Here is an 11,314-nt window from a genome sequence, read left to right as displayed (position 1 = left end):
GTTTCTCAGTGAAAGCAGTAGAGTCAGTGTCTTCTCCTTGTTGAGTGATTTTGATCAACCAAAGGCTCTGTTTCCCATATCTGAGAAATGGACATCTCAGCATTCTTACATGGAGACTTGAAAATTAGAGCTGCCCCAAATATATAAAGTTTGATAATGTTTCCTCTGAGAAAGCAATTAATTACATGAACCATTAGAATATTCCTGATGTTTTATAATACAACCACAAGGCTCTTCATTTAGAGATGGAGAGTCCCCACGGTGAACAACCACTACTGCACTACTTTATTTCTCTTATGGGGTGCCAGCTATGTGACACACGTTGAACTCGATAGTTTGTGTATACTATCCCATTTACTTCTTGCAGCTCTCCTATGGGGTATTATCACCCCTAATGTGCGAGTGAAGAAAGAGACTTAGAGAGAAGAAAGACCTTGCCCAAATTCTCACACACAGCTAAGTGATGGAGCTCACATTTGAACCTGTTTACTTACATTTATATAAACCTTGGTTTATCTAAAAGCCTTTAACATTTAACCACCAAATGACATTGCCCCCCTTATTGAGTTCAACAATGTTGAACATGTTTGAGGGTTACAGAATCCTTCTGTGACACTGGGTTTTATAATGCCCATATGGCTACACCTGGAGTCATTCTGGAACCTATAAGTTCATAAATAATGTCTCTCCAACTTGGTTAGGCTCACAGTGCCGGTAAAAGACAGATGATCCGCGGCTGTGCATGGTATCATCGCAAGCTGATGTGTTACTTCGTAGTCTTGGGTTGCCATCCCCTGGAGTGCTTTGATGCGATCAGTTGTCAGTTTCAGGTCTGTTGTTTCTCTCACCAGAAGCCCAGCCGGTGGAAGATGACAGCCCCAAAGCCCTGCCTGTGTTAGGGGAGCTATCGAACTTGAATAATGACATAAACAAGTCGGTGTTCATCTGGGGAATCGCAGACAAAGCAGCCCAGAGGAAAACCATCTCTGTCGATGAAGGTTTGTTTCACTTGCAACAGGAAAAGCAGCCGCAGCCACAGCAGCAGCAGCAGCGTGCGGAGCCCGTGCACAGGCTGGGGAGAGGTAAAGGGAGGCTGAAGCTACCGCATGTGAGTAGCCTTTTATGCTTTCTCTGCAGCTAGGAAAGGAATGCTGGGGAGGGGGCTTGGCTGTGAGGTGGGCATGCATATGTGGGTTGGGGCTTTCCGTGTGGCTCGGGGCGGGAGGGGTGATTTACACAATTAACAAGTGCATTTGGGATCTGCCCTCCTCTGCCAAAGGAGGTGCAAGAGTGCCCATACGCACTTGCATTTTCTCTGCTGATCGTAATACATGTAAGCAGCAGGTGGGGAATATTTTATTTTTGTTTTCTTCGTTCTTTTTTTCCCTCTTCTTCATCCTTGTGAGTGGGCTGCATGGCAGAAAGACACCTCAGCCCGAGAGAGCTTTCCTGAGTGGAAGGACTCCCCCAGAGGTGTTCTTTCCCAAGTTTCTTTTGTAGATGTCTAGATCTTGGTTTCTTTACCATGAGCTGCTCTTCTGCAGGGGCATTTACATCCCGCTAGCCACAAAGGGGCAAGGGTGACTTTTGTTTCTCTGGTTCTCAGCTCACGTTGTCTCTGGTAAACAGCACCAAATCCAACATGATTTAACCTCTCAGTTGTCACCGTTAAAAGTGTTCAATGAGCCCAGTCCAGGCGTGGAAAAGCATGGGTTGTGTTTCATGCATCTTCTCAGCCCGGGACGAATAAGCAGGTCTCTTGGGGCTGACAGCATCAATGCTGTCTTGAACTTTGGAAAAGTTTTTTTTAATGTTTGTTTGTTTGTTTTTAAATCAAGCTCTGGAATTTACTGTGAACATTGGATAGATTGAAGCTGAAAAGGGGCAGGAGAGAGTGTTTTTGCTTTAAAGCACTCGCAGCTAAGCAGCAGGTTGTTTTAGCATGGGAGGCTGGTTAGTATCTTTGGGTTATTGTTACTGATGCTAAATAATGCGTTGAGCAAAAGTACACCTGGTCATAAACTTGCTTGTATTCTGGTTATCTGAAGACAGGGTTGTCTGTCTGTTGTTTGTTTTCCTGCTCTTCCTTCTCTCTCTAGAAGCTTTGATGTGGCTGATCATGTCACACCGAATGTTTAGATGCTTGAGCATCTGCAGTAAATGCACACAAGTTCATCTTCTCCAGGAGGAGAGGGAAACGGGGAGAAGGAGGGAGCAAGAGATGGACACTTCACTTATCCTAAGAGCAGGCTCCGAGCAGCTGTGCATGATGAAGGTGGAAGAGACACTTCACGCTGGGACTTGGCCAGGAGGAGAGCAGTCAGCAGATGCTTGGGTGCAGAACTGAATGCTGTTACGCTGGAGGGTGGGGGCCCAGTTCCCAAGTTGCTATGGGATGCACAATGAAATGTGAACCAGGGATGGGCTCACAGGGAGTCCTCTTACTGAGGCACTGCTTTCCAACGTTTCTTGTACCATGATACTCCGAGGTAAACAGATGAGGCTACTCAAAGCTGGGATGAGTAACTAGAGGACTCAAGTGGCTTTTCTAGTGGACAGTGTTCAATATTTGGGGCATCATGGTATCTGGAACCCATCCATTGCACATGGACTGCCTTGGCATACAGGTTGGGAGGATCTAATTTAAGCAACCTCGGGAAAGCCAAAGAAATGAGGCAAGATGAGTAATCTGATGCCTATGCTTTGTTATTATTTATTTTTGCCATTACCAGTAGCAATGCATTGTGGAAACGTGACTAAGTGTTTTTTTTAAAGACTTTCTCCTAATCCCACCCTTAAAGCACCTCTGGTCCTTCTCCGTGCTCTCTCTCAGTCTTTGTCCAAGCATGCCTTTTTGACATAATTATAACCACAGTCTAGATACATTCATTTACTCTGCTTCTTTCCCCAGTATTATTCCATAAACACTTTCCCATCTTCCAGTACAGTTTTCACATAGATGGTTAATTGTGCCTGGATTAAATGGATTCATCCCTTCCATGGATATGCCAAAATTTGTTTAGCAATTGTTGGCTATTTAAATTTCTTCCAGTTTTCCCATAATTGTAATGCCACTATGAATATTTCTGTGCATAAAGCAATTCTACTTCCCTTTTTAAAAAAAAAATGGGGGGGGGATGAATTCTCAACATTGATATTAGTGAGATAAAAAATATGAATATTTTTGTGGCTTTTCAATGTCTATTACCAAACTTTTCTCCAAAACATATTTTCATTGTGCAAAGTCATCAGTAATACGGTCTAGATAAATATTGATTTATTCAAAGACTTATGCACATTAGATTCTTTTTTTTTTCTCTCTCTCTAAATTAGGTGCTATGAAAAGGCACTGGTCACTTTTTTTTAAGTTGGCTTTTGAGTCCTATTAAGGCAGGCGGTATCATCCTCCCCAGGACAAGCCCAGCTTCTCAGGTTCCTTCACTTTGTCAATGACTCCCATGAGAAACCCAAGTTTAGCACCCTCCCCTTTCCATCTCTGTAAGGGGTGAAGAAAGAAGGGGCAGAGATTCTCTTTCCTGCACCAGGGTACCTGAGAAAGATGAGCAGGGGGTCACAGGAGGGGAAGCCAGCCTAGAATTATCTCCAAGCCCTGGAGATCCATCCCAGCAGGTCCCTCTGGCCCTCTGTCTTCCTCCCCAACACTGACAGAGCCAGCGTAGACGTAAACTCACTTCTTGGGCAGAATTTGAGGCTGAGGCCTGAGAGAGTAGGTGGGAGTGGGGGCCTTTGGGAAGGTGAGGACTAGCTAAGCTTACTGGGGAGAAAAGGAACATATTTTAGGGTCTCCACTGCTCTGTGTACTTCTCCCCAATGCATGTGCTTTAATGGTGGGGGTCAGACAGGGCTGAATGCCAACTCTTACCAAATAAGAGCTGCAGAATGCTTCTTTTTCAGTTCCTACCTCCTATAAGGACAATTTTATCAACAATTTATTTTTTCTTTTATTTCCTCTTCCCATGTATCTTGTCAATTTGGAGATTAATCTGTGCCATTCTGACCTCCTGTGTAGCTCACCATATATTGCTTCAGTGTTAATCTCTTTTGTTCATTCTGTAATTATTTGTGCAAAGGCCAAGAGTGCCCAGTGGGAGCCACATAGAAACTCAGCATGCATTTTCCCCGCCGACCTAGGCAAGTGGGAAATGACCCTCTTGAGAGCAAGATTTTCCTACAGTATATAAGCAGGTTTGATAAATGTGGTTTTTTTTAGGGACGTTATTGACTCTTTCAGTCTCCAAGGGCTTAATAGAAGAAGCACTGCCGCATAAAACCGGTGGGCCGCTGGCACATCTGAATTTAAGTGGAGCTGATGGGGCAGTAGTCTGAGAAGGAAAGGAGGCCTTGCTGCTTCAGATGATGGACAGATCCGGAGAAATGGTGTGCTCATGGTCTGCCAGAGAGAATAAAGCTTTTGTCTACTAAGGAGAGGACAAGAGGCTTTTAAATTGTAGCACAAGTATTTAAGGAAGACATTAGTAAGGACTTCTCAGATGATAACACTCCTTAATCTTTATTGTATTATTGGTTTAAAGTCTAGCTTTCCTACAAGATTGTACTCTGAAACGGCAAGGATGGTTCCTGCGTTATTCACTGCTGAACCACCAATCTTTTGCCCAGTAATAGCAGCTGTCACTTATCTGAGATTTGCCATGTGCCAGGACATGTTTGAAGTGCTCCATCAACATTATTGCATTTAATCCTCACAACAATCCCATGGAGTGTTTACTATTATTATTCCCATTTTACAGATTTAAAAATTGGGGGACAAGGACGTTACACAGAGCCTTGTGTATGGGGGCCCGGAGGTAAAAAGGAGGAGGCCTTGAGAAAAGAGTCTCACACCACTTGAAAGTGTCAGGACCACAATTTGAGCCCCAGCAGTCTAGCTCCAGAGTCTGTGATCTTAATCACTGCACCATCAACTCATTTAACATTGGCTGAGGGAATGATTAAAAGTCTAAAAGAATAAGATGGCCACCAGCCTCATCTTTATTTCACCAAGGAAGAAACTCAGGCTCTGAGATGTTATACAACTTGTCCAAGGTCACAGAGCTAGTGAGCCTGACTCTGATGTCTATTATCTATGACCACACCTCATGGATGTTCCAACTTAGCACTGGATAAGGGCCAGAGCGCTCAGCACAAAGGGTTTTCCTGGGACAGTGAAGGTGGGCTCAATGGCCTCTTCTGATCTGTTTTGACATAGTATTCTGGGATGGCTTTTAGAACCACCTTCCCATGATACTGCACAAAAAACTTAGGTCTCAGCGCATGCCTGGTACTGCCTGAAAGGCAAGTTCCTAAAGGAAGAAGGCTCTGAAAAATTATCACCATGGGGCATGTCATTGGCGTACTTTTAAGGAAAAGACAAGAATCTCAGCTGAACACTCACCTTTGTTCAGTGTTCCAGTCCTGTGCTGTCCCATATGGTGGCCATTAGCCACATGTGGCTACTGAGCTACTGAACGTGGCTAGTTCAAACTGAGGTGTGCCATAAGTGTGAAAATACACACCAGATCTCAACAGCTTAGTATGAAAAAAAAGGTAGACTATCATGATAGATTTGTATTGGTTACATATTGAAATAATAGTGTTTTGGGTATAAATAAATAATATTATAAATAAATAAATAAAATATATTCTTCAAGTTAATTTTATTTACTTCTTTTTACTTTTTAAAAAATTGTGGTAAAATACACACAACAAAATTCACCATCTTAACAATTTTTAAGGGTACAGTTCACTAGTGTTAAGTATATTCTCATTGCTGTGCAACCAATCTCAAAAACTCTTTTTATCTTGGAAACTGATGCTCTACGTCATCAAACAATTTCTCATTTCTCCTTTTGCTGAGTCCCTAGCAACCATCCTTCTATTTTCTGCCTCTGTGAACTTGACTACTCTAGGTACCTCCTGTAAGTGGAATCATACAGTATTTGTCTTTTGGTGACTGAGTCATTTCACTTAGCATGATGCCCTCAAGCTTCACCCACATTGTAGCACATGTCAGAATTTCCTTCCTTTGTAAGGCTAATATTTTGTTACATGTATCTACCACATTTTGTTTGTCCATTCATCCATCAACGGACACTTGGGTTGCTTCCACATCTTTTTACTTTCTTAGTGTGGCTTCTACAATATTTAACATTGCATAAGTGCCTTGAATTTGTGGCTCATGTTACATTTCTATTGGACAGTGCTGTTCCGAACTTTCCTCTCTTCCTTCTCAACCCCACTCACAAGGCTCTGCTACCCTTCCGCAGATGTTATTGACCTCTCTCTCCTCACTTCCCTAAGACCTGAGTCAAGAATCTTAGCTCTGATCAACCACTCTCTTTTATAAGGCTCTGTGAAAGACTGTCACATTCAGCAAAGTCTTCTGTAATTGAATGAAACTCTGACATATCTCAAGAGGAATATTCTCTTTTTCCATAATATGTAAGTAGAAGGCCCAATAAGTTGAGACTGAGAAGGAAAAGCTTTTGAAGTGATTTGATGTTTTTAAAAGTCAACAGCTTTCCTCAGCTCACAGTCTGAGAGTGAATTTTATTAACCACCAAGTAGGGAAGAGCACAAAACCAATAAAGTATAAATTCAGAGCACAGATCGACACCAGCCTCTCATATAGCTTTCGTCGAAAGACCTGAGTATCTGGAGATTCAAGACACTGGAATATTGTCAGTGTCTTCTGCATTTCCCATCACTAATAGGATAAAACTCAAAACTTAGCATGGCACCCAAGGCCTTTAAGTTTCCAATATCATTTCCCATTACTTCCCACAGGACTCTCTATAAGAAGATAAGTATTACTTATTAGCCCCCAAATGTGCAGTGTGCTCCCAGGCCTCCCAGCCTTGACAGTGTTCTTACTTCAGCCTGGAAGACCCCATCCCACCTGTATGCACTTGGTTAAACCTTATTCATTCTTCAGGACATAGTTCAAAGGTCACCCCATCTGTGACAAGGACATCCTTGACCCCAGTATCCATCAGGATCCCAGCAGGAAATGGATGACATACTCCAATGAGTGGTTACAGTGTGTGATCGGACTATTTACAAAGGGGCAAGCAAGATTAAGGGAAACCGAGGTGGAATGGTGAAGCAGCCCAAGGCTAGTAACTGCTGGAAGCAGGAAGGAGGAGGCAGTTACTGGAACATGGCCACTCATACGAGCTGCCCTCAGACAGAAGCTGCGGACTCTCCTAGAACAGTGCAGTACCTGCCAACCTGCAGTGTGACAAGGAGGAAGCTCTCTCTCCTCCACTCTCTGATGTCGTCCTGTTGACTGAACCCAACCAGACCCCAGAAGGCACGAGTGCTCAGAGGATGCAGTTCACAGAGGACACCTCCAAGAGCACAGAGCAGGTGGGAAAAGGTGGAGGGTGCATCTGGAGAGACAAACGGAAACTCTGGCACACTCTGGTACCCCATCTCCAGAAACACCCCCTCCTATCCCAAGATTCCTCAGCACTACCATTTATATCACAAGATAATGCTTATCCTATTGTACCTGCGTTGTTCAATTAGATGTCTTTTTCCCAACTACACATGAGACAATGAGCTCTTTGGACATCAGACTCATTCCTCTCGTTCATACATACATTTCTAACACCTAGCAAAGTACTTGGTAGCATGTAGGTACTAAGTAAATATGGAGTGAATGAATTTGTTCCCGTATCACATATTTTTTTTTCCTAAAGCTTCCTGTGGATGAATCTGGACGACCTATAGTGACTATAGATTGGGAATTTCTCAACGCATTGGATATATAGGATTAATACCCTCCTTCTCTGAATCCCAGCTAGGGAGCTAAAATGACTTAAATAAATGATTCTCAGTGACTCATTATGCTGTAATTGGTGGCACATTAAGTTGTGAGGAATTGATGAATGTGAACTTAAGTGATAGGAATCAGCACTAAGTTAGACCAACCATGAAAATAAGTGTTTGTGTAGGTGCCCAGGAGAAATCAAGCAGTTATTTGAATTAAATCAACCCACTCTAGAGGTTGTTCTGGTAGTCGGCCTCCTTTCCAAAGCCAAACTTTCTCCTTGAGTCCACATTTTCTCGTCTTCCTGAATCTAGCATCTTGCTCCCTCCACATTTCCATTTTCTCTTTTGTATCTTTAACATTTTCAGCCTGAGCCTTCCCTTCACCCTACAAATATGCTTAGTTCCTTCCTAACCATGAACAAACCACCTTCTCTCTGCCTGATTCTACCTTTCCAACCCACCACACCTCACCCCCCATCACTCCAAGGAAGGAGCCCTCCTCTCCTTCACTTCTCAGCCATGCCTGTGCTGACTTTTGCTCTCGTTACAAACACTGCCTTTCTGAAATAACCAGGAAAGCTCAGGTTGTCCAACCCCATGAACTCTGGTGCTCTTTGGTTGTTCCGATCCTCTCTGCCACATCTCATTCTCTTGGCCATCTCTTCTCGCATGAAGTTTCTCTCTTACCTCCAGGTGTTGAGTTAGGGCTTGCAGAGAAAAAGCACCCTCAACTACATCCTGCCCAGCTGCTAATGGGTTATTGCCTAAACTTAACATTTGTAGTCTTGCTTCCCCTCCATGCCACATGAGTTCACTTTTCTTTAAAAATCTACTTAAAGCAAAAGTAGATTTTTAACCACTTGTTAAAAAAAAAAAGTGGATTCTTATTTTTAAATAAATGAATACTTACTATAAAAAAATGCTATATCCATCCCCAAAGTACTGTTGCATCTCTTCAGTATGTTTGAACCATCTAGTCTTACCTGCTCATCACCTGGCCTCACGCAGGCATCCCAGACAAGGACGTGACCCAGTGCTCCGCAGTTCCATAGGAAATGGATTTAGACTCTGACCACGGTGACTCCCACCACCGTCTTTCGATGGCAGGGTTTTATAGTTTCTGCAGAACAAGGGCCCATGATTCACAATGGCTCTTAGCGGTTCACTGATTGGCCAGTCTGTGTGTGTGCTGTTGGGGCACCTCCAGGTGCTAACAAGGGAAGAGGGATTTGTGAATTCAGCTATTGTTTAGACGCCAGACAGAGTCTGTGATTGGCTGCTGTTCCACTACAATCTTAGTTTTAGTCATTTTCTTAGAAAAGCATCCATTTCATCGAGATTTTCAAGGCCATTGGAATAAATATGTATACAGCAGTATACAGTATTCCACTGTAAAATTGCAACTCCTCCTGTATTGGCAGATATGTCTCTTCTTACTCCTAATATTACTTGTTTGTGCTTTCTCCATCTTTCTTTTTATTTTTTAATTAATCTTTTCAACTGGCCAGCTTTTGATTTTACTGATTAATTTTACTTAACTATGTCATTGATTTAGTTTTATTAAACTTTTATCGATAGGTAGTATACGTACAAAAAGACACACATAGCACAGCTCAATGGATTTTCACAACGTGAATGCACTTGTGTAACGGACACTAGATGAGGAAACAAAATGGGACCAGCACAGCACCCCAGAAGCAACCCCATGGGCTTTCCAATCAACTACCCCCGGGGGAAACATTATCCTCCCTCTGAACAGCAGAAATTCATTTTGCCTGTCAGTTTTTCTACTTCCTATACAAGGTACTTACATAAAATGTACATACTTTCTTGTGTCTGGTTTTACTTATTATTATGGAAGGTTTCTCATCTGTAACCTACTTTGAGTGTTACCAGGGTTAGAGACAATGACTGTAAGTCACCTGGCACAGGGTCTAGTTGCAGCAGATGTGTGTCAGTGGCAGTTATCATCATGAAAAGATGGCATTGTCTGCAGATGGGTGAAGTGGGGATGAGAAGGGGAAGTGAGGAACGTGTGCAGTGGACAAAGCTCAGCTAATATATCCTGACAGGTTCCCGACCACGTCCTGGTCAGAACCAGGACCAGAAGACCCATGTTGGAGAGCAGGATTTTGGTACCTCCTTTTCAACGGCGTGATGAGATGATAAGTATCAGGTTTTATTATTTTCCTAACATTGCATTATAGAAATTTTACAATCCATTGAAACATTGAATTTTACAGTGAACACCCATGTACCCACCACTTGGATTCTATAGTTAACATTTTACTCTTCGTGCTTTATCACATATTTATGTCTGTCCATTCATGTATCCATCTTTATTTTTTATGCATTCCAGAGGAAGTTGCAGGCTTTAGTAGAAGGTTTTTAAAAAAATTTAGATGAAATTCACATAAGATAAAATTAGCCATTTTAAACTGAATAATTCAGTGGTATTTAGTATATTTATAATGTTGTACAACCACGTCTATCTAGTTTCAAAACATTTTCATCACTCCAAAATACAGCCCTTTACCAATTAAGCAGTTGCCCCCTATTCGCTCTTCCTCCCAGCTCCTGGTGACCACCAATCTGCTATTTGTTTCTAGGGATTTACCTAGTCTGGATATTTCATGTTAATGGAATTATACAATATGTGACCTTTTGTGTCTGGCTTCCTTCACTCAGCATAATGTTTTTAAAATCCATCCAAGGTGTAACACACATCAGTACTTCATTCCTTTTTATGGCTGAATGATATTCCATTGTGTGAGTATACAATTTATATATCCATTCATTCATTAATGGACATTGAGTTGTTTTCACCTTTTGGCTACTGTGTTTTTGAACATTTGTGTATAAGGATTTGTTTAAGTACTTGTTTTCAATTTTCACAGTATACACCTAGGAATAAAATTGCTGAGTTGTATGGTAATTCTATGTTTAACTTTTTGTGGAACTGTCTTCCTGTTATGGTAGTAGGTTTTTAAGACCCAGGAAATCTCTTGCTCGAGATGAGCATCTTTGTTGTAAGAGTAGATTTTGTGCCTCCATGGCCAGCTATTAACAGTGATTTAGCCCTAGTCTGATGCCCCTGATAAGCTTCCTTTCTGGATAAAATACACAGGGATTTTGTGGCACATGAGAGGACATGCTGATTAGGCAGGCTACAATTTCTTCTTCTCTCCTGTAGGGTGTGTCAACTCAACTGCATTGGAGGGGCTGGGTGGCTGGATAATCTGTTGGGGCATAGACTACTCAGTTAATGGTTCCTGGTGGGTGATCAATGAGTTTCTATTCCAGGAAACTGCCACGTGGAGCAGGAACCCTCTGATACGACATGAGCCCTGGATGACTGAAGCAGCACCAGGCCCCCTGATGGTTTCCTGGATTTTGCTAGGAGCTAAGTACAACAGATTTAGGCTGGAGGGAGAGAAATTTGCCAAAGAGATGCATGGGAGTGGCAACCTCTGGAACAGATGCTGACAGCTGGCATGAGATTTCAGAGAGCTGCCCCTGC

The 11,314-nt window shown here is 42.5% G+C and overlaps 1 protein-coding gene across 1 annotated transcript in view; it reads left to right on the top strand.

Annotated features, from left to right (window-relative positions):
- Positions 1-943: 943 nt before the first annotated feature.
- The window catches only part of ANKFN1 (ankyrin repeat and fibronectin type III domain containing 1), a 372,217-nt gene continuing 361,846 nt past the window's right edge, over positions 944-11,314 (top strand). Inside the window, exon 1 of the mRNA XM_014790626.2 lies at positions 944-1,108. The gene's annotated coding sequence lies outside the window, so the exon portion shown is untranslated. The remainder of the gene's footprint in view (positions 1,109-11,314) is intronic.

The sequence above is a fragment of the Ceratotherium simum genome, chromosome 16, assembly GCF_057802395.1.
Source record: "Ceratotherium simum simum isolate JZ-2026a chromosome 16, ASM5780239v1, whole genome shotgun sequence".
NCBI lineage: Eukaryota > Metazoa > Chordata > Mammalia > Perissodactyla > Rhinocerotidae > Ceratotherium > Ceratotherium simum.
Note: the sequence above shows the minus strand (reverse complement) of the source record. Positions and strands in the feature narration are given on the sequence as shown.